General features: G+C 44.9%; 1 pseudogene; it reads right to left on the bottom strand.

Moving 5' to 3' along the window:
* Window positions 1–2,370: 2,370 nt before the first annotated feature.
* LOC144252319 (ankyrin repeat domain-containing protein 60-like) overlaps window positions 2,371–23,971 on the bottom strand; it is a 35,319-nt pseudogene continuing 13,718 nt past the window's right edge.

Below are 23,971 nucleotides of genomic sequence, written 5' to 3'. Positions count from 1 at the left end.
CTCAGAGCAGCGGGGCCCACCATGGCAGAACTGGCCAGATGCCACCTGAGGCCTGCGCTGGCCCAGCCGCGCAGGTGGCCCCTCCTGCTGGAGATTGAAAGGCCAGCACTCCATGTGCAAAGGTGCATGGGAGCTCCTCTCCAAGGAGCTCCACTTCCTCTGCACAAAGAGGGGTGGCCCAGCTGGCCCATGCAGACCACAGCTGCTCCGCCCTCTCCAGGGCCTGGACCTACAAGGATTTTAAGGTCCCACCAAAGTGTTCAGGATCAACTCTCCCCCAATTGTTGTTTGCTCCCTAAGCAAGAAAACACACCAAAAAATTAACATTTAATGAATTAACTACAAGATGCAACATATAGACGAGTTGCAGCTTTAAATTTTGTGATTATGAACGTATTTCTTATGCTACACGATTCGGGCTTGTTCCCAGGTGAGATGCAGGGGTTGGTTTGGGTTTTTGGGTTTTTTTTTGTTTTTTGTTTTTGTTTTTTTTTTTCTTTTTGGTGCTGGGGACTGAACCCAGATCCCTGCACAGACTGAGCTGCACCCCAGCTCCAACACAGGGTGTTAGATTGCCTACAGAGAGGAGCTCTCCCCAGGCCCCAAGTGTGCAAATGACCCTGCCACAGACTGAGCAAACTGGCACCGCAGAGAGTGAGTGTGCAACTTGCCCTACACCTGGCCAAGCACCTAATTGAATTGGGGGCAAGTGAAGCTACAGCACTTCCTCCCAGAACTGTGGGTTCAGGTGCCAGGCAGCTGTCTCTCCCAACAACCAGGACAGCCGAGCAAAGCTATTGCCAGACGCGGACCTGGAGTGACGCCACCTTTTAAGTTAAAAGGCGCACGAGTCACACCTCCGCACACCTCATTAGCTAAGTGCACTGACCCGTTGGATTGGGGTGACTTAATATCTGCCTATTGACTTTAGGGAACGTCTGCCAAACACAAGATCTCAGCTTGGACGTGGCTGACGCGAAGCTATTTCTTCCTGACTCTTATTTGTCAAACAGGTTGCTGAGCTGGGCAGGCCACGTAGAGGAGTACAAGACCCCAGTGTCAACAAGACCTTGCTTGCTGTGACAGCAGGAAATGTGGCCCATTAATTTAAAAGCCAAATCCGGTTTCTGGGATGTAAGTGGGAAGGAAGGGCAGCCAGGACACACAGTCATTTTCCATCACCGCAAAGATAGCCCCTCGAATGTCAGGAGACCTTGGCCACAAGTTCGGATACTGGAGGTGGTGCTGGAATATAGGGCTTCAGGAAAACGTAAACAGCCACGGGTGGGTGGGGCAGCAGGTGCATGACACGTGGCACCTTGTGAGCATCCTGGCCGTTCCCTGGCAGTGGCTCAGAGCTATGCATGGTCCCACGGGTCCTTAGGTTGGTTCCCAGGAGGAGCAGATGAGCTGGACAGCACACAGGGTGTGTGGGTGCCTCAAATCTTCTCACTCTTTCTGTACCATGCCGTCTTCCCCCAAAATTCAAGCCAACATTTAAAAACCAGAAGTTATCTTTTCAAAAAGTCAGGTTTCTGCCCTAGAAAGCTCTAGAACCACCGAGCAGCCTTGGGCTTGAATTTCTACTGTTTCTGGGTCCCGGTGCCCTCTGCAGACCTTCTCTGTTTACTTCCAAGCCCAGGCCCCCATCTGCAGGGCAGGCGCGGCTGCTGCAGGCCCACTCCCAGCCTGACGGAGGTGGCCTGAGTCGGGCGCAGACACTCAGGGTGTCTGCCTGCCTGCAGGGAGGCTGTGGGGCTGGCACTGGCCACAGCAGAAACCAGGCTCTGTCCTGTGTGAGCTCACTCGTCTCCCACCACCCTCCACCGCACCTTGCTGAGGTCCTGAGGCAGCCACGTGGGAGAACCAAGCTCCCCCCTGCTTGGCTTCTGTCCCTCAAACATGGCTTGGCCACGCTTCCTGAACACCCCTAGCCAGGGAGCGCCCAGCTGCAAGGATCTCACGCACTGAACCCTCGCGACCTCCCGACAGTGGCGGGCACTTGCTTTGCAGAGTGACAGTCGCGCTCATTACTGTGATCCGTCCTGGACAGCGCTGCCCTGAACAGCCTGGGTGGGGGGTCTGTTCCTGTCACCCCCTGCCTCAGCATGACGGGACACGAGGCGCAAACAGCTTAGAATTAAAGGCCGTGCGGGCCTGTGGGTCTGTAATGGGTCAGAACATGCGCAGGAACACGCGGCCCCGCCACCCCCTCCCCAAGTCACCCTCCCTCCAGCAGGACGGTGAACTCCGCGTCTGAGTCTGGCTCATCTCCCCTTCCCCACCCTGGCGAGCACTGCCGGGGTCCCACGGGGTGACCTCTGCCCAGGCGCCGGGGTCAGCTTTGGTGTGCAGACATCTCCAGGGGAGCTAACTTGAGGTCTTCCTGGAGCCCAAGCTGGAGCACATCCTCTGGAAGACCTGCCTCAGGATCAGGTCCTTGATGTGCATCTTCCCCGTCCCCTTGGCCAGCCAGTAGAGCAGGAACAGGCGTTGCTCCCCGTCAGCTTGTGGTTCATGCAGCGGGCAATGGAGATGGGGGTCTCCCCCTTGGCGTCCTTCTCCTGGATGGGGGCCCTGTGCTCCAGCAGGAGTTTCATACAGTCCAGCCGGCCCATGGCCACGGCCACGTGCAGGGGAGTCCTGCCCAGGGGCGTGCTATCCAGGAAGTTGGTACCTGTAAAATGAGAAAGCCGGGTCAGCGAGGGCCACTCTCCCTTAGAGACAGTTGGCACCAGGAACACAAAAGGGGCAGGACCGGGCACTGCTGCCCTTCCAGCACCCCTCAGCACCAGCCTGTCCTCTCCTGACAGCCAATGTCTTTCCACAGTGCCATGTCATCTCCCACTTAGACCTCATCATGGCAATCCCCCTGCTGTGGGGTCAATGTCTTGATCTTTGCTGCTCTCTCACCCGTAATCCCCCAATCAGTGCAGCACCAGCCCCCCACATTCTTCCTCCATGACCCTGCCCACAGTGGAGGGTCTAATTTCACCTACCTTCTGTCTTTACCCTTAAACCCTGCTCTGCATCCTGCCCCCGGCCCTTTGTACAAACTGTTCCTGTCACAAACAAAACTCTTGCCTGTTTTCCCCCAGTCCTGGGACAACTCTTATCCTTCTTAAGTGTTCCATTCACCTTCCTGGGAAGCCCTCCTCAGCTCCCCTTCCCCACAGCACCCCTTCATGAATTCAGCAGACATCTGCCACCTTTAAAATACCCCCATGTGACTGACCATGGAATTAATTATTTGTAATCTGATAACTTCCCCAGTGAGCTCCATGAGGGTAGAAGATACTCATTTTGATCACTGCTGTTTTCACCCCAGGCACGTAGCTCGGGCCTGGAGGAGACAGGCACTGGGAAGTGACGGACGACCAGCAGCCTGACTCATGGACAGATCTCCCTTCGATTGAATGTCTCACTGTCTCCCGAAGATGGACGGGCTAATGGCAGGTGTCCAGTGTGGACTTGTTGAATCGAATCAAATTCTGGGTAACAAATATCATGACACAGAAAACAAGGCAATTCAATTAAACTCGGCTGACATTTCCGGGGCCTGTTTTCATGAGCTATGGCTGGCTGGTGAGGTGAAGTCTCCATCAGACTCTGGATGGTGGAGTCCACCCCACATGCCTCCTCCCAGCAGCGTCTGCAGAGGACAAAAAACTTTGCAAAGCCAGCTGTCATTTTTTTAACTGGTGCCCTCAAATACATCACGGTTCCATCAGAGTGAAAATGACTTTTCATGAGCTTAAAGGACTGCTGGGCTGTGAGAAGCCATATTTCATTCTTCAACAGGAAAGAGGCAGTGGAGGAAGGCAGAGGGCACAGTCGCCAACCCTTGCCCAGCTCAGAGGTTCATGTGCCTGACACGCAGCCCAGTCATCTTGCCCAGGAAACCCGGGCTGCTCTCCACCATGCTTGGTGGAGTGGGGATAATAGAGGAGCTGAGAGGAGGGGTCTGACATGGAGCCTGCCCGTCAAGCCCTCGCGGCCTCGCCAGCCTCCTCTCCCCAGGGCCCTGCAGCTCTTGCCTACAGGATTCCAATCTTCTGCATCTCAATCATGAGCACGCCCCCCCACACAAAATACCCTGTGTCAGAGGAGGATAAAGAGTACTGCTGCAGAATCTCAAGCAAAACCCTTCAGTTCAGAGGAAATGCGGGCTCCCTGGGGACAGACAGAACAATGGTCACCCCTAAGTGGAGACAAGAGTGAGAAGAGTCTGGGGAGAATGTCACCAGAGGAAGTAACTGCAAGACTTGCAGAAAGAAGGCAGGGCCCGTCCGAGGACCACCCGTGGGCCAGGCCACCTGGGATGTTCCAACTGCAGGTGGGACTAGAATTGTGCAGACAGTGTGGCCATGTCCCCAGCAGTGTTCTGGTTGGTCTCCCTGCAACAGCAGCATCTTCCAGGGTCTGGCCTCGACAGCCTCTGCCTGGCATGAACTGAGACACTCCCAGACACCCATGGAGGCCTGGCACGGACCCAGCTCTGTGAGTGACAGGAATCAGACCCAGAGAATCAGCACTTGAAGGATCCAGGAAGACCAAGATGCGGTCCCCCGAGACTCTCCAAAGTACCATGCTTTCTGCCCAGATTACCTTGTTCTAGAAGGTACTACACCACGTCACAGTGACCTCTGTGGGAGGCAATGTACAAGGCCACAAATGCTCTCTGGGATGTCCACCACTTCCACTTCTCACCCTCCAAGTAGCGTGAATTTGCTGTTCGGTAGAAGGAATCTTCAGTGATTCTGAGACAGGACAGCTGGGGGAGAGAACACAGACTGTTACTCTGGGAAGTGCAGTAGGTGCAGTCAGAGGCTGAGGGTGGCTCAGGAAAGGTCTGTCTGCTTGACCCACACCAAGGTGCATGACGGGAAAGGAGAGGGCAAGAAATGGTAGGAAGCCAGGGAAGGGTGGTGGGGGACACTCTTCAACGCCCCGTGGGTGTTCCCTAGACAAAATCACCATCCGTCAACTTGGGGAGGCAGGAACATCCCAGTTGATGTTTTAACGAGAGCAAATAGCTTTTTTGGTGGCCAGAGGAAGGTAGTTGTGGCCTTAACAAAGACACCAACCAGACGGCAGCCCAAGGGGGAAGTCTCCTCGAGACGGCCCGAATTCTATCCTCCTGTCCACTTTGGTGCCCAGTGCCTCTGTGGAGTACTCTGAACCCCTCTCACAGGGGCCCTGTCATATGGTCACCTCATGGAACATGGGAGGAAGGCTGCAGGATCCACAGGAAGGACTCTGCCCCAGACATCAGGGCCAGGTAGGGAACAGCACAGGAGACAGAAGTGACAGACATAAGGACATGGGTCTGCCGCAGTTCTGACTCAAAACCCCAAACAGGAGAGAGAGAACCCTACATCGTGGCGAGAGCCAGAAAGCTGAGCCCAGACCAAACTGCTGGCAGCAGAAGAAAGGCCCAGGGATGGGGATGCTGGGACACAGAAGGGACAGCAGCAAGGACGGGTCTGGAGGAGGATTGCAATGACCGGGATGGGCCACCCTTCCTGCCAGGGCCTGCGGCCGGCCCTTGCTTGGCCACAGCCCAGCGAGGGAACTGCACCCTCTCCCCCTGAATCTGATCCACAGGAAAACATCCACCAACCCCCGTGTCAGCGATTCATCTTCTCTGATGGGTAAACATCCTGGTCTTTGTCCTTCCCTCCCACCCAGAGTCAGCTGAGTGCCCCACGGGGGAGGCCTGGCAAACAGTGGGTCCTGCTGCCATCCAGGGTGCTGTGGGTGCCCCCCGGAACTGGGTCACCTCCCGCTCACCTGGGCACGGCTGCAGCAGGCAGGCAAGGCCCAGAGCTCTGGAGCCCTCCACCAGGGTCAAGTGACTCTCAACCTCAGAAGGCAAATGGACGTATGCGCTGCCTTGATTGTGGGGGGTGAGGGATGAGTGGGTCCCTAAGCCATAAATAAGTAAAGGCCGTGGAACTGTGCTCCCCGAGAGTGAGGGGAAGCTCCTGAAACAGTGTGCCATCATGGGGACCAAGGTCCTCATCTTTCTTCCTTTCTCTGAAGCCTCCACTCAAACCCGCACAATAAAGATTGTCGCTCTGTGCAACACCCCTGGAAAGAAGCGGGAAGCACCTTACTGAGGTCCCCTTCCATGGCTGCCAAAACCAGTTCTATCCAACCATTATAATGCCAAATGCTCAGGGAAATCACTCCTCCGGGCATGACGTCATGGAACTTGAGGGTGCCGTCATCTATCATATCTCCTGTGGGGAGCAATGTTTCCTTTTAAAAAAACTGGGCATTAAAGAAAACTTATTACATTGGCTAGGAGATTATCTGACCTTGGGAATCGCAAAGATAATTTTAGAATCTTGAACAAAGATCTCATTTGATGATTCCGCATGAGCCTGTTGTCGTTAATGCTTTTTAGAAAATTAATTTGGCTCAGCTAGGATTGAAGCTGGACCAAAAACACAATGGCAACCATTTATAAAATTCTGCAATTATAGCTTGTCCTGTTGTGAAAAAATACATGAGTCAGTAAAGATGTTTTATGAGGCAAACTCTTACAAAGAGAACTACTTAAACTTGAGACAACTATGTATTGCGGTAAAATGCACTTACACAAGTTACATACATTTAACTAAAAGACCAGCTCTGGTCAATGTTGTCATTTGCTAACCAAAGAGGTGACAGTGAACAAAAATTGTTGGATTCACATGACGACCCTGGGCAGGGTTTCTCCATGCTGGCACACCTGCCATTTTGAACTTGAGTGCTCTCTGCCCTGTGCACTTCAGGACGTGAGGCAGACTCCCTGGTCTCTACCCAAGGGGATCAGGAGCCCCTGCACCTGGTTCCCATAGTCAAAAACGTCTTCAGGTGTTGCCAATGGCCCCGGGGGACAAGATCATCTCAAGGCAGTCCCATGGCCACATAAGGAACAAATATTGACTTTCACTGTGCTGGGTCTTGGCGTGTTTGAGCTCCTAAGCCTGTCATCACCTGGCACAGAGGCTTATCCACGTGAAGGACACAGGGTGGGTCTGTTCTAAGTTCACAGATCCAGGCTCTGGGGAAGACCATCGGCAGTGGTAACATGAATATTAATAGAGAGCATTTTTTAGATGGTTCAAGTTGTATTTGGTTGACCTTTTCAAATGCATGCGTTTTCTCGCGTTGACCATCTACAGTCTCAAGAATGACAAGTGTGCCTCGGGTCTGCCCATGCCAGGCCGACGCACATTCCCAGGGAGTGGAGCTCGCTGGTCTGCTGGGATCGGGTGGCAGGGACCCCTGTGGGCCTGTGTGTTCAGTCCTTCAAAGTGAGTGCCTTGTGCCTGCACTAAGTTCTTTGATCCTCTCGACAACCTCTTAAGACAGGTGCACATCTGTCTGCTAGGAGCACACAGAGGCTCCCCTGGCTGGAATGGGCAAAGCCATCTGCTAACAGACTGGAGCTTTGTGGGCTTTAGGGGCACCATTTGATCACTAGAAATTCCAAAGAGTGGATGGAAGTGGAGGATAGTGACTAACCAATCTGTTCATCGGGGTCCTGTCTGTGGCTGGAACACAGAGGATCTTTAGCAATCAGTCTAAGACAACTCGACATCCAGACAGCTCTGAGACACTGAGGAAAGCTGTGCTCCCTGGCAAAGGCGGGCAGGTGACACATGCAGAGCACGCCCCTTGACAGGCAGACAGCCGGGCCTTAGGCACTATCGCCAGCTAAGTCAATCAGCAGAGTTGCCCAAGGATAGGAAGGGCGCCCCTCGCCTCACTCGCTGACTCCCTGACCACTTGCTTGGATGGGATGCTCACACACGATCTCATTCGCTCTTCCCTCTTCCTCCTTCGCAGTGGGCAAGAGTAGCATCCCCAGATTATAGACAGTAGCCCAAATTTCTCATAACACTGAAGTAGTACCATCTTCTCTCTCGTTTGCCATCTACAGGAAGGACCACGCAACAGAGAGAGGTCATGCTCTGTAGCAGTTGCTAAGTGGCTGCTGAGTAACAGCTCTGTGACATCAGTGTTAACTCACCCCATCTCTCTCTTTCCCTCTTAACTCTCTTGAATTTATTGCTCAGCAGGGCTCATCAGTGAAAATAAATGAACAGAAGGGGTCCAGACATTTGTAGTTGGAGATACATAATTTTCAAATTACTTGTGGGGGACCCTTAATCAGTCCTTCAATGATTCACCGTCGTTCTTAACATGTGAGGTACACTCTAGGCTCGAGACACTCTTCCTGCTAAATAAGGCCTTGAAAATGCCCAAGAACATCTTTTGAATGTTCCTGCAGAAAAATAAATATGCCATGGAAAAATGTTGAACCTACTTTAAAGAGTGCAAAAGCGTCCGTTTGGAGTTTCCTGAGTCATTCCTGTCCATGGGGGAACAGCACGGAGAATTCCAGAGCTAATGGGGCTCTGCTTTACGGATTAGGAAACTGAGCCCAGAAGGGCAGTCCAGGAGCTGGCTGGTGGAGACAGGCTGCTCTCAGGTCTCGTCTCCATCGCCTCCCGGCCCTGCAGTACAGCTGCAGTCTCTCTGCAATATTGGCTCCTCACATCTCTGTGCAGCAGCCCAGAGATTTTTTTTAATATCTTCATTTTCTTGAAGTGTTTTGTGTTGATTTCAACCAGGTGGGGAGATGATGGATCTCAGGGGCTTTGATCCTGTTCTCATATTCTAAATACTGTAGGGAATCGGGATAGGGAAACCACTTCCTCAGGTTGAGGGAAGGAGATGAGTGGAGGGAGACCTGAGCCGTGGGGTCTTTGGCCTCCCCCAGGTACCTACCTTCCACATGGGATCTGTATGGACAAAGGGTCTTTGGGGGTCCTGCTTTAAGCATGGTGAGCTTCGGATACTGAGTTCTGATTCCGGTTGGGCTAGCTTTGAGCTCCTAGGCAAGAACACAGCTCAGAATTCAGGATTCTGATACAGACTGGGTTAGAGCCAGTACTGGGGTTCAAATGTGGACATGGTTTGCTTTGAGTTTTGGGGTCCTGATAAGGATAGAATTTGCTCTGGATTTGGGATTCTGATGCAAACAAGTTTTGCTGTTTGTTTAGGAGTCCTGGTTTGGGAAGGGTCTTTTGTATGGTATTTGGAGTCCTTGTATGTCCAGGACTTGTTTTGGGATTCGGGGTTCTCATGAAGCCCGTATAGTGTGGAAACTGTAGGTTAGGAAATCAGGCAGGTGTACACTGAGATTTGGGGTCTTGGTGATAGGATCTGCTCCAAGATTTAGGGTTCTGACTGAATTTGTCAGGGTTTGGTCTATAATTGGGGATCCTGGTATGGGTGGGTTTAGCTAAAAGAATCTGAGTTTCAAATATAAGCATAGTTTGCTTTTGAGTTTTGGGGTCCTCATACAGGCAAAGCTTGTTTTGAACCTTGACTTCCTGACATGGACATGGTTGACTTCAACCTTGGAGAGTTGGGGTAGCTGTGATTTCATGGAGGTTTGTGGGTTCAGTACGGGGATATTTCACTTGAGTTTTGGGGTCCTGTTGTAGGCAGGATTTGTCTCATTCTTGGAAATCTTCTGAGGACACTTTGCCTGGATTGGGGTTCTGATGCGGTCATGGTAACCTCAGGGACTAGCTTTAAGATGTGGGCACAGCTGGCTTTGGGTTTGGGGGTCTGGATGAGGACAGGGTTTGTCTGGGGCTTTGACAAAAGTTGTTGATGGTCTGGGGTGTGGAGATAGAGATGGCTTGCTGGAGACGGGATTTAGAATCCAGAGTTTTGGGTAGAGTCTGCTCTGGGATTTAGGATTTCTTGGACACCAGGGCAGCTCCAGGATCTGAGGGGCAAATGTGACAGTGCTTGCAGAGAGATCATGGGATCCTGAGGGAGCAGAGTTCTTCTCCAAGTTTGGCACCCTGGTGTGGACACGGCTGTTGGAGGACTCAGGTTCTGAAGGTCACATGACTCTCTTGGGGAATTGGGGCTCAAGATCTGGCCAAGTTTGACCTTGGTTTTGGGGTCCTGAGGTGGGTAGGGTTTGTACTGAGCTCCAACATCCTTGTGTAGACATGGTTGCCAGAGGACTCCAGGTTCTGAGGTAGTACTCCAGTGTGGGGATCTGGGATTCGGTTCTTGGTTGGGGTACTGAGGTGGTCCAGGTTGGTTTGAATTTTGGCATCTTTGTGTGGACCCAGTTGCTGGAGGAGTCAGGGTTCTGAGGTAATGGTCATTACCTGAAGACTTGGGGTTCAAATTTGGCCATTTGTTCTGGGTCTTGGGGTCCTGGGATGGGTAACGCTTCACTTAGTCCTTGTGTGGACACCATTGATGGAAGTTTTGGGGTTCTGAGGTAGCAATGGTTAGCTTGGAGGTTTGGGGTTGAGTCTTGGGCATGTATGCTCTGTTTTGGGGTCCTAGTGTGGGCAGGGCTTTTTTGAGTTTTGACATCCTTGCATGGACATGGCTGATGGGAGTTTGGGGGTTCTAACATAAGGATGGTTAGCCTGGAACTGGGGCTCAGTCTTGGGCAGGTCTGCTCTGAGCTGGGGTCCCAACGTGGGCATTCAAGCTGTGGCATGCTTGCATGGACACAGTTGCTGGAGGACTCCAGTTGTGAGGTAGTCATCATTAGCCTGGGGGATTGGGGTTTCAAATTTGGCAAGGTTTTTTCTGAGCTTAGGGGTCTTGTGGGGGAAGGGTTGGAATTTTAGCTTCCTTGGACAGACCCAGCTGGTGAAGGATCTGGGGTTTGAGGCTATATTGTTTAGCTTGGAGATTTGGGGTTCAGTCATGGGCAGTTCTGTTCCGGACTGGGGTCCTGAGATCAACAGGGTTTGTCTCAGGCTTTGTGAGCTTGTGAGAACATGGCTGGCTAGGGGACTTGGGGTTCCAATGTTCACAAGTATGACATGAGGACTTGGGTTTGATTGGAGTTTGGGGTTCTGACAGGCAGATTGTCCTGGGTTTGGGGGTACTTCTGAGGATAGGGGGTTTTTTGTTTGTTCGGTTTATGGTCTTGTGTGGACACAGCTGGCTTTGGGGCATAGTTCCCTTATGAAGACATGGGGAACTTGAGGGTCTGGGCTTCTGGGGTACCTTGCTGTGGTGTGGAGATCTGGGGTCCTCCTATGAGCTGGACTTACTAGAGGTTGGCAGATGTAGTCTGACCCAGGCAGGATTTCTGTGGACTAGGGGGCCTGCTGTGAGGTCTGCCTTGAGTTTGGGTCTGTTGTGAATCCAGTGTTTGGGGCTGAAAAGTCCCTATGTGGCTAAGACCCCCAGTGGCTCTTCCACCTGGGGTTTAAAGGTGGCCAGTGTGTGTTAACACCCGGGGTACCCTCGCAGGCAGGCCTCCCTTTATAACTCAGGCAGGAGGAGTACCAGGTACCCCTCACCAGAGCTCAAGGGATGTGGGGAGGGCAGGGGCCACCTTGGTCCAAGTAGTGGAGCCCCTGGAGGTTGAAGGAGATGCCGACAATCAGGTCCAGGTCCTCTCTAAGCTCCCGCACGGTTGTGTCACCACGGCAGTTTGACACTCGGAACACCTCCCCAGTGTCCTCTAGCCACACCCGCAAGAAGAAGACCTCAGGGTCCGAGTCCACCGGCTCACCCGCCTGCTGCTTGCTCTGGCTGCGGGCGCGGGCCCTGGGCGGCAAAGAGGCCTGGCTCGGGGCGCCCCCCAGCGGCCGCTCCGGTAGCGCACCGCCCGCCCCTGCCGCCCGCCGCTTGGCCCGGCCGCGCGTCCTCCCTGCTGGAGCTCAGTGGCCACGCGTCATTGCCGCCCGCCCCCGCGCGCCCCGGGCCCACGCCCCCGCCCAACTATGACGACGGGCGGCAGCGGCCAGGCACCGGGAAGGACAATGCGTGGCCTCCAAGGGCCTGAGCTACCTGACCAGGGGCTGGCCTCCGCTCGCCCCCGCCCCTGTCACCCTGGATAACAGTGTGTGTGTGTGTGGGGGGGGGTTGCTGCTGCTGGGAAACTGTTCCCTCTCCGGGTCTGTTTAAAATACAACCTTGGCGTAATTCAGGGCAAGCCACATGGAGGAATTACGCGTGAGAAAGTCTCCACGTTGTTCAGGGGGCAGCCAGGTGCAGACCTTGGCCAGGGACCGGTCAGCATGGCAGAAACGACGTGGGCTCCCCTGAGGCCTCCAAGGAAATTCGCAAAACGACACTAAACCTCACCAACTTTGAAAATGTCCTTGAGCGCATGGAGGGAGAAAGGTGTTTCCATCAATTCACCCAGCTTTCAAGTAAACAGGAAGTTTATCTGTGGGCTCAAGTCACACTCAGCAAGGAGCCCAGGAGCAATTAACACCTACAAACAGGGGCTGGAGGGGGGCAGGGCGGAGGCAGGCAGAGGAGAGAGGAGAGCCAATAACCACCTTGGAAAATTCTGTTGTTACAAAAAAGAATCAAACCTAAGCTTTGAGATACTTTCTGAAAAGAAACTGCAGCCAGGAGAAATCTTTGCTTTGGAAAGGCATTCACATAGACAATTTTAACATACAAATTGAATTGTAAATAAAGGTTAACTATTTACAGAGTCCCTAAGGGCTTCACAGGCACCTTGTGGTTCAGCATGCAAATTCTACACCTCACAACACGTGTAGAAGCTCATTTTTTGCCTTAATGGTAAATTAATCTCTGTATATAATACAAGATTGCACTTGAATAACTGTATTTGATACTAGATTAACAGATTTTAACAACATGACAGTCTCACTTTCTGAGCAATAAAAAAAAAATTAAAGATTGCTTGTTACCAAAGAAAAACAGTATCTCCAAGACTTTTTTTTTTTTTTTAATGTGGCTTCTGATTGTGATTAACTCATTCTGTCAAATTGCCTAAATGTCACCCTGGATTACAAACTAAAATCTCATACGTCTTATTTTCTTTGGCATGGTAGGTATGGATTCCTTCTGTTTTTCTCAGAGAACCAGTTCAATAGAATTTGGGGATTGGGAAGGGGGTATCCTTTATATCAGGAAATTCAATGTGTAGCTTCAGAAATTTTATTTAAAAAAAAGAAGAAAAAGACATACAAAAAAAAAAAAGATCAGAGAGGAAAAGAGGGCCCTTGGCAGCTGGTTCCTAAATCCCCAGTGGGCTACTCTTCCTTCTTCTCTGGGCCCATTGTTGAGAAGATAAACAGAAAAACAAGAACAATGACATATGCATGCAGAGTTTAATCAAATGTTTACAGAACCTTGAATTATTAACTAATGAAAAAACTGTTTAAATTCTAAAGCATTTGAGTCTAAATTTTAAAAGCATGAAATCTAAGTTTGGTGTACTTACATCAATTTGAAGAGTACATGATTTAACCCCCCAGAATCGCTGGTATTTGTGGGCAAGTTCTGATCAGAACTATGGTTTCCTATCTTTTAGTATTCTAAAGCATGAAAGTTGATATCCATGCATCTCAGTTATCTACTTCCCTCTCAAGTTCTTAAACGTCGACAATATATCTGTACAAAAATGAAAAATCCTTCAGCTTTACACCAATGCCATCTTTGTGAGGAGAGTTCCCGGGAGAAGCAGAGGGTGAGTGCTTAAGAAGTCCCACCCACAGTAGTAGAAAGCCTGCCATAAATCATTCTTAGTAGCTTTGTCACATTTTTCAAAAGTAAACAAACTGGGCTATGTTTGCAGCAACTCAGATTGCAGCATAAATTTCAATGATATATTTGTTCAGTTCACTGATAGGAAGCTAATATTACATTCATATATTTTCTTCCTGTCAAGAGCTATTTACAAGCTGGGCATGGCAGTGCACAAAGCCTGTAATCCCGGCTGCTTGGGAGGCTGAGGCAGATGGGTCCCAAGTTCAAGGCCAGCTTGAGCAACTTAGTGAGCTCTCATCTAAAAATAAAAAAAAGATATTTACATATGTACAGTATCTCAGTTAAAAATAAATATAACACCATAAACTATATTTTATATAAAAGCAAAAGGGAAACAAATATGCAAGTCTAGTAAAGATTTCAGAGCTTCTAATAAGCGATTGGGAGGGGAGACTTGAATACAGTCTGTCTTGAACAAAACAAGTTGCTGGCCGGCCTGCACCCTGTCCACAAGGTGTCCTGGGTCAGGCCTGTGGGGCTGGGGAATGTGGCACAGGCCTAGCCATCTGCACTTAAGTCCCCACCGAGATTCAGTCTGGGAGCCTTAGACAGGAAAGGGGTCTGTCATTTGGGTGCACTATGCGGAAGTTTCAGAAATCTTTTCTTCTTCACCAGATAAAATAAAATCAGTTCCCCTTCAGGTCACAAGCCAAAGGTGCCAGGCATGAAACAACCTTCCCAGAGGAGTCCATCCTGTTTTCCTGGTGCAGTAGGGTCCAGAAGACTCTGTCGCTTGGTTCTAGGGTGGCAAAAAGGAAACATCTTGGTCCTGGTCAGATTGCAAAGCCAAGATGGTCTCTCCAGCAACTTCAAGATGAGGGTTACTTGCATTTCTAAAATACCCTGAGGAGAGAAATCACAAGTTCGTATCACATGTGCCATGAACTGTGTCTTAACACATCCTCTAGTTGCTGCTGCTGTTGTTAAACCACATCAGGATAACAAGTCATTTTAATAGAATAGTCATATGGACGTCCTTTCAAATGACAAAATGCCTTCATTAGTAAGTATCTAACTTTTAAAGATGGACTCCCAATAGTTTTGCATATTTAAAAAATTATAGTAAGTAAAAAAAATTAATATTACTTGTTTTCCCTGAAATATAAAAGAACTGGCACCAAGTGGAAGACAGGAGGAGGGCAGTTGCTCGTGGGTGGGGCAGAGGTACAGGTACAGGGAAGGATATAACCTCTCCCTATATTGGGGTGTAGAAATAAACCATTCAAAGAACACACAGATTTTATTAACTTAGTCTTGCTCAGACCCTCTAAAATATAATACAACCCCACATCCAATTCCCCCACTAACAATTAATCCTAAACCCCCATAAATAGGAGAAGGCTTTGAAGAAAATCCTACAAAACCTAAAACAAAGAGTATACTCAATAAATACGTTACATACGTCATTATTTTTACATGGAGTCTAACCATGACTAATGACATAAAAAATCATCGTTGTTATTCAACTATAAAAACACTAATGACAAACACTCGCAAAACTCACCCTTTAATCAAAATCATCAATCATTCTTTTATTGATTTACCTGCACCTTCCAATATTTCCGCATGATGAAACTTTGGATCCTTATTAGGCCTCTACCTAGCTATCCAAATCCTCACGGGGCTATTTCTAGCAATGCATTACACATCTGATACTATAACAGCCTTTTCATCAGTCACTCATTTCTGTCGAGATGTAAATTCCGGCTGACTTATCCGCTATATACATGCTAACGGTGCATCTATGTTCTTCATCTGCCTCTTTCTTCATGTAGGCCGAGGATTATACTACGGCTCATATTCTTACTTTGAATCATGAAACATTGGAGTCATTCTTCTATTCGCAGTAATAGCCACAGCTTTTATGGGCTATGTCCTCCCCTGAGGCCAAATATCATTCTGAGGAGCAACCGTAATCACTAATCTTTTATCTGCCATCCCATACATCGGTACAACCTTAGTAGAATGAATTTGAGGTGGTTTCTCAGTAGACAAAGCTACTCTAACACAATTTTTCGCATTCCACTTTGTTCTTCCATTCATCATTGCAGCTCTAGTCATAGTCCACCTTCTTTTCCTCCATGAAACCGGATCAAACAACCCCTCAGGCCTTATTTCTGATTCAGACAAAATTCCTTTTCACCCATATTACACTATTAAAGATGTCCTCGGAGTCCTTCTTCTCATTCTAGCTCTGATAACTCTAGTTCTATTTTCACCTGACCTTCTAGGAGACCCTGACAATTACACACCCGCAAACCCCCTAAGCACTCCACCTCATATTAAACCAGAATGATATTTCTTGTTTGCCTATGCTATCCTACGATCTATCCCCAACAAACTAGGAGGTGTCTTAGCTCTAGTTTTTTCAATCCTTATTCTAACACTTTTTCCACTACTCCATCTATCTAAACAAAGCAGTATAATATTTCGACCATTAAGTCAATGCATATTCTGAATTCTAGTAGCAGACCTATTTACGATAACCTGAATCAGAGGCCAACCTGTTGAATATCCGTTTATCATTATTGGTCAATTAGCATCAATCCTCTACTTCACCATCATTCTCTTAATCTTACCAACCGTTAGCCTAATTGAAAACAAACTTCTTAAATGAAGAGCCCTAATAGTATAAACATTACTTTGGTCTTGTAAACCAAAAATGAAGCTATAGACTTCTTAGAGCAGCCCATCAGGGAAGAAAATACACTTTTCACCTTCAACTCCCAAAGCTGATATTTCTTACTTAAACTATTCCCTGCACTCGACCAGTTACTTAAATCTTGACTTTTATGTCACTATTAACTTTCATCCAACAATTCACTTCCATGTATATCGTGCATTACTTGCTCTTCCCCATTAGACTACTATTAATCCATGTACATAGGACATTATATGTTTAACCAACATTAATAACACTCTCCCCATGCATATAAGCACATTCATAATACTAACATAGTACATAATACAGTATATTATCCCTTCACATTAAATGCTCGTCAATACGACAGTGATCTACCATATAGCCATCGTTCAAAGTGCATAGCACATTAAAATCACTGGCGGTACATACCACATTTAGTCATAAACCCTTCTCGCTCCAAATGACTATCCCCTACCAACTTTGGTCTCATAATCTACCAACCTCCGTGAAACCATCTACTCGCCCACTCAGTGTCCCTCTTCTTGCTCTGATCCCATTTTAACTTGGGGGGTAGCTAATAGTGATCTTTATCTGGCATCTGGTTCCTACCTCAGGGCCATGAACTGCATAATCGCCCACTCGTTCCCCTTAAATAAGACATCACGATGGATTAATTCCATTCTAGCCTGTGACCCAACATAACTGCACTGTCATGCCTTTAGTGGTTTTATTTTTGGGGGGATGCGACTCATCTAGAAATAGATGAATATATGCATAGACCTCCACACATTGGATTACAGAATAAGGTCTTTGAATAGTAATTTCAGTTAAAAAAAAAAAAACTAGAACCCAATATTTAAATATCCACCTTACCACCCATGTCCTGATATAACCTAATTCTTCCATTGAAGGTGCCCCTCAATTACTTCCCCCCCCCCACATACAGAAGGGGAATGTCAAAAAACTTACCAGCTGTGATCCCAGATGAGGACTTGTCTGGATTGGTCTTCTCTAAACTTCTCTCTTTTACCCATAAATGCCTTCTGATAAATAGTCATAGGTCCTGATGTGAAGGCTGAGCCAATGTGCAAATGTGGTTTGGACATATTTGTGCCTAGAACCCTGAAAGGTTTGAATATGTCATGAAAACATCTCTTTATCTTGTGCATCTCCCTTTATATGAGATGAATAATGCACCCTCTATGGAATGTGTGTGCCTGGTTACCAGAGTTCTAAGTTCTATTTGGATCTAATGCTAAAAAATTGAGGTTGATTTGAAAGCTTCATTACCTGGGCCACTTCCTATAATAAGACTATCACAAAGCATTCTTTGGAGTGCTGACGTTTCATCTTTTATATATTTAAACATATGCAAATGAATATGGTCTTTCAGTTTGTTAAAAAGTTGTCAATACATCTTGTAAAAGTACTGGAAGGCCAGTAGAATTGACTGCTACATGGGCTACCTGGGGCAGGTAGCTAAAACAAAAACAGTAGAAACAGAAAAGAAATATTCAGTGCCAAATAAACACATTGCCTTTTGCCCACATTGGTGAGTGCTTCCAGCAGGCTTGACAGGTGCCCTGTAGTAGACTTGGATGTGGATGTCAGAATTAGAGCCTGGTTTTTCTCTAAGTGGTTTATTCTGGAGGCAGAATAAGAAGATTAGCACAGAAGAGACATCAGAGAGCACAGACATATAAAATCCAGCTGTCCCTGGGCTCCCTTGGTCACTGGTGAGACATTTTTTGAAAGAAATACCTATGGTGGCCACATGATGGCAGATTTCCACAGAACAAGGCAAACCTGGGCAATCTTTCTGCCTCCTGCCACTCACCTTGATTCTGGGACCTGGGTGCTCACCTGCCTTCCTACAACAGTCAAAAAAGCCTTGCCAAGGGGTGCATCCTTAATTGCAGCTGGACACTCTGCACTTTACAAAGAAAAAAAAACAGCATTACTTACTTCTCACCTCTGCCTGCTTGTTTTGATAAGATTCAAAAGAGAGATCTGTATCTTGCTCCCTAAACATCAGGGGTGCAAAAAGTCATATAATACAGATGAGACTTAGTGTTAAAAGAGGGTCAAGGATCTCTTTCTTCAAGGAAAAAACATTTGGCTTTCATTTGTAAATCCAGGAAAACTAATTTCAGATTTTTATAATTCTATATATATCTCCATGTATGTGCCATTAAATAAATATATAATCAAGCACCTTGCTCCTCTCTGCCCTAGTTAAACATGGGGGACCTTGAGATTATCTTCTCATTTGGATCCCTTCACCTGTATATCAATGCAGCAGAGGTGCAGTCCCTTCGTCTTCTCTTTGCAGCATCCTGAACTTCTACCTTTCTTTCAGGCCTGAATAACTTTGGCAGACTCCACATAGGGAGAGATTCAGAAAATTCTGAAATGAACCTAAAGACATTTAATCATCAGACTTTTATTCTATCAATTTTGTTTCATGTTCCTATTTCCTAGTTTTAACTTTATTTTAGTTGTTATTCATAAGTTTACATGGCATAGAATCCATTTTGATAAAATTATACAAGCATAGAAACTCTTATTTATAATTCATAATTTTTCGAGCTGGGAATATAGTACATTGGTAAAGTGCTTGCCTCACATGTAAAGATCTGGTTCAATCCTCAGCACCATAAAAATAAATAATGATATCTTGTCCAGTTAAAACAATAATTCATAATTATTCTAATTATTCATTTTAATGTCTTTCCTATTCCTATCTATTCTATCTTTCTTGAAGGCTTCTTTGGATTATCTACTGAACTTCTCCCCTTTTCCTCTCTCATTTATTGTGGTTTAGCCTCCAATTATCAGCAAAAACATTCCACCTATGTTTTTTTTTTTTTCTCGTTTTGCTCACAATGAGTCTTCATATCCATTTAATTACTGGGATTTGTAATAGAGTCATTCTTCTTTATGGGTGAGTAATATTTTATTGTTTATATATACAACAATTTTTCTATTCATTTATTAGTTGATGAGCATCTAGCTTTGTCCCATAGCTCAACTCTTGTGAATTGTTTTGCTATAAATATTGATGTGACTTTGTAACACTGTATTATGCTGATACCAAGTCATATATATATATATATATATATATATATATTTTTTTTTTTTTTAAGAATGTGATATATGGTTCAAAGTCGGAGGGTTAAATACTAGATATTTGTTTTTTTGTAACTATTTATTAGTTCGAAAGAATACCTTTATTTTATTGATTTATATGTGGTGCTGAGAATCAAACTCAGGTCCTTACACATGCTAGGAAAATAATCTACGACTGAGTGTCCCTTCCTTATCTTGAAAATATAGTTTTATTGGAATGTCATCAGGTATTCAATTATTATATATTGCAGATTTTATGCTATGACCACAGAGAAATTCTGGTTCACAAAGCCTAAAGTTTTCATGATGTGGTCTTCTGAAGAAATATTTTGCAAATTCCATTGATATGATTTAATGTCACCAAATATATTGACAGGTTGGTGGGACAGGTATCCCTATGTGCAATCCACCTACAGAATTAAGGTTAATTTGAGAGTCAAATATTTGAGCATTTATCCACTGGTAATGAAAATTAAAATCTAATGATGAATACAATTTCCGTAAGCAGGTAGAGTGCCAGTGTGGCAGGCAGCTTCTTTCCTCAACTTATCAAGTTGTTAGAAGTATTAGAAGTGAACTTAAGATGTGTTAAGAAACTAAGTGTTTTAAATATGCTTTATATTTCAAATAATACATACTCTATAAATTTCACATTTTTAAAAATGATAACATACTACATTATTTTACAGATAAAATCCAGAATTCTGAAAGAGTATTTAGACTATTTCTAATTCATAAGAAAATTCTATAATAAAGATTCTTTACATATGTACGTATAATTTTTCAGTATACATCTTTAAATAGGAATATATATATATATATATATATATATATATATATATATATATATACAAAATCAGAATATATACAAAAGACCCTTCTTTATGTTTTTTTTTATATGAAATGTACACATTTTGGCCTGGGATTGTGGCTCAGTGGCAGAGCGCTTAACTAGTATGTGTTAGGCACTAGGTTTGATTCTCAGCACTGTGCATTAAAAAATAAAATAAAGGGACATTGACAACTGAAAAACTATTAAAAAGAAAAAATACACATTTTTATATTATATATATGATAAATGTCCTTAACATGAAAACCCCAAAAGTAATAATGACAACCATCACAAATACTTGTCAGCTATTTTTCCTCTAGAGAAAACAGAGCTACTAGAAAAAAAAAGGATAATTCCAGCTCTATAACAAGAAAATAAATGATGTGCTTGAAACATCTTGTTGTGCAAGAAAGTCAAAAGCACTCCAGGATGAATAGGAACACATAAAAAATCGGTGCAATCAGCTTGAAATGGCAGTTACTGTCCATATCTGGGGCATGTGAGTACCAAAATGATAAGCTTTTTCTTCTTGCTCACTTTTGTTTGGTTTTGCTATATTTGTTAATGTAGAATCAATGAAAAAAATTGTCATTTGGCTACCATAATAGTAATAATTTGACACAAGGAGGAATCATCAAGGAAATATATTAATTCTAGTGGGTGAAATCTTAAGGACCAAGCAGATATTTACAAACTCCCAAAGTATCTCCACATAAAATATTTATAAATTATAAACACAAATAAATACTATGATTATCATGGACCAAACTGGCAGATACTACTTACCCAAATAATTAGTCAACAATAACCAGTGATGGAGACACTGTATACTTCCATAGTTTCTTGGGCTTATGTGAATGAGACCCCAGATATTTGTTTACTCTTAAGTGGAGGCTAAGTCTAAATCTGGGAGGATATGTCCACCATTACTAGAGGCTAATCATAATTTGTAATCATGTCTGTCAGTGCTGCCAGAATACAATCTAGTGTAAGAACTAGGCATTGTATGCATGATGGTCTTCCTCTAATGGCATAACCTGAATCCACTTACGAGAAAACATATGATTCAAACTGAAGGAAAATCTACAGAACTACTACTGACATACATCATTCAAAAATCATAGGTGTTATGAATAGTCCAGAGATACTCAGGAACAATCCCAGTTATAAAAAATAATTAATACTAAAAATTTCCCAAAATTGAATTTATTTTTGTTTAAAGACAATTGTTGAAATAACTGACGAATTTTGAAAAAGATTTACAGACTATATAGTTATACTTTTCCTATTTTGATCATTGCACCATAGTTATAGAAGATAATTTCTCATTTTTAGAAAATATGAGTATTTAGGAATAAAAATACATTGTGTGCACTGATGTGGATCACAAAAACACTTCTGAGCAGATCCTGCCAGATTTGGTTCATCCCATTCCATACACTCTGTGTGGAGCCTCAGGCCCACTTGAGGGTCATCACAGATCATGAAGCCTTGGGCTTCTGCTCCTTAGTTTTTATAAAACATGTGTCATAATCTTCGTATTCCTCTCTCATCAGTTAGGAATGTACAAGACCAGGTCTACAGTAATAATCAAGCCATTTTTCTGTCATCTTTGTGACCAGGGGTTGATGTAGGCAAAGAGAGCCTTTCTGCAGAGCAACCAGAATTGTGTCTGTGGCCATGCAGCCCCGCCAGTCTCTGAGCAGTCTTTCTTGCTGTTCCTCATCACCTTGCCCAGTATCCTCAAGAGCACTTAATTCCATGTTCTTACAGTGTGCACATCCCAATGTGAGCTCTTTCAGGCAGACAGCTGGGCTTCTATTCCAGCTTCTTTCCTCCTCTCTGTCCCCCCTGCTCCTCACTGTCCACCTTGCTCCAGCATAGCCTGCAGGCAGCCCAGTGCAAGGCTTGGTGTCCCTTGGTGAACCTGTCATGGCCCTCTGCTTTCTCTGCTCTCACACCTCAGTCAGGTCATGGTCTCCATCTCTGCACCTGCTCCATCCACCTGACTACCCGTGCTGAGGTAAGAAAAGGGGTTGGAGCAGAGACTGGTAGGGCAGAGATCACAGTAAAATAAAACATAAAGACATGGCTCTATTTTCTCAAACACAGGCTTTTAAAATTATTTATACAGTAAATTACTGGTAACTACACACTCAGCTAGTTGTCTATTATATTATGAAAACTTATTAAATAAAATCAAATTATCCAATCAAGGGCTAGGTTGAGTGCTTACTTCACATGCACAAGGCCTTGAGTTCAATCCACAGCACCCACAAGAAAATTAAAAGAATCCAAACTAATATATAATTCAAGATATGTGCCTCTTCTTTTACATGTTTATGTGAAGTCATGACACATATGTAAATTATATATATTCTGTCACTACATTTTGTGTGTGCCTTCTAAGAATATGATCACTGGAATAAAAAAACAGTCTATATAAATTTAATGGCTGAATTTTCTTAAAAGAGTGACTTTGTGTAAAAATATAATATATTGCAATGGCAATTTGGCTACTTGTGTCTGAATCACCACTCCCAAAGAAGTGTCTTTAATTTGTTTCTATGCCTATCCTTTAGCACTGATAGATTCAAATATTTGTTACTGTGACCAGTAGTCAAAAAAATATAAATAGGGTTGGTAATCACAATAAATGAAACCTCCCAACAGAAGTGTTTAATAGAAAATAAATGTTCACCTCCTCTTGCTGCTCTGAAGGAAGTGGTGTGAGGAGAGCAACATGGATGGCAGCCCAGGTGCTTTCTTATAAAAAATAATTTATGTTTTAAAAATCACAAGGAATTACTAGATGCTGTAACTCTTGAATGGTTCAAGACTCAATTGATTCGCACCCACTCAGGGACACTGCCCGGTCATTTGGGGAGGGGGGATAGGAAGGGGATAGGAAGGGCAGCATAATACAACAGACACTAGTATGGCAGTATGTATAAATGTGGCTGTATAATCAATGTGGTCCTGTAATGTGTACTCATGGGAATGATAAGAATTCATACCCCATTTGAAACAAATGTATGATATATTATATGTCAAGATCAATGTAATGTTTTGAGCAACAATAAGTTTCTGATGTTTAATAAATAAATAAATTTTAAAGTAAAAAAAAGCCTTGAAACAAAAATGACCACTTAAATTTTGGAGACCTAATGTACAGCATGGGGACTATAATTAATACTACATATTGTTAATAGACATAGTTAACAATGCATATTTGAAATTTGCAAAGAGTATTAAGTTATCTTAATAGATATTAATTATATATTAAATGATCTTCCCATTAAAAAGAAAGTTAACTGTGAGATAATGAGTATGTTGCCTTATCAGTTTTAGCAATCATTTCATAATGTATAAGGATATGAAAACATCACATTCTATAGCTTGAATATATCATTTTTATTTGTCAACGACACCTTAATAAGTCAGGGGAAAAACCTCAATTGAATTTTATTCAATTGAATGTGATTTTATTATCAATCTAACTAGCCAAAAAGGTCATAATAACTAAAAGATTTAGAGAACTGCAGATGGAACTCAGTAGAAGCATTAAGAATGCACTGGGCTAAACTCCCAGCACATAAAAGGAAAACAAATGGCCTTATTTGTATAATCAAATAAAATAATAATAATCGCTGCTTTTAGGAAAACATGTTGGACCTGAAATACAGTTGATATTATCAGAATCAAAATACTTTCCTCTCATTAAATTGCATAGCTAGACTATGAGAAACTTTCAGTTTAACATTGTAAGTATGTTT

This window comes from Urocitellus parryii, unplaced genomic scaffold (assembly GCF_045843805.1).
Source record: "Urocitellus parryii isolate mUroPar1 unplaced genomic scaffold, mUroPar1.hap1 Scaffold_40, whole genome shotgun sequence".
NCBI lineage: Eukaryota > Metazoa > Chordata > Mammalia > Rodentia > Sciuridae > Urocitellus > Urocitellus parryii.
The sequence above is the reverse complement of the archived record's forward strand: the minus strand, read 5'-3'. Positions and strand labels throughout refer to the sequence as shown.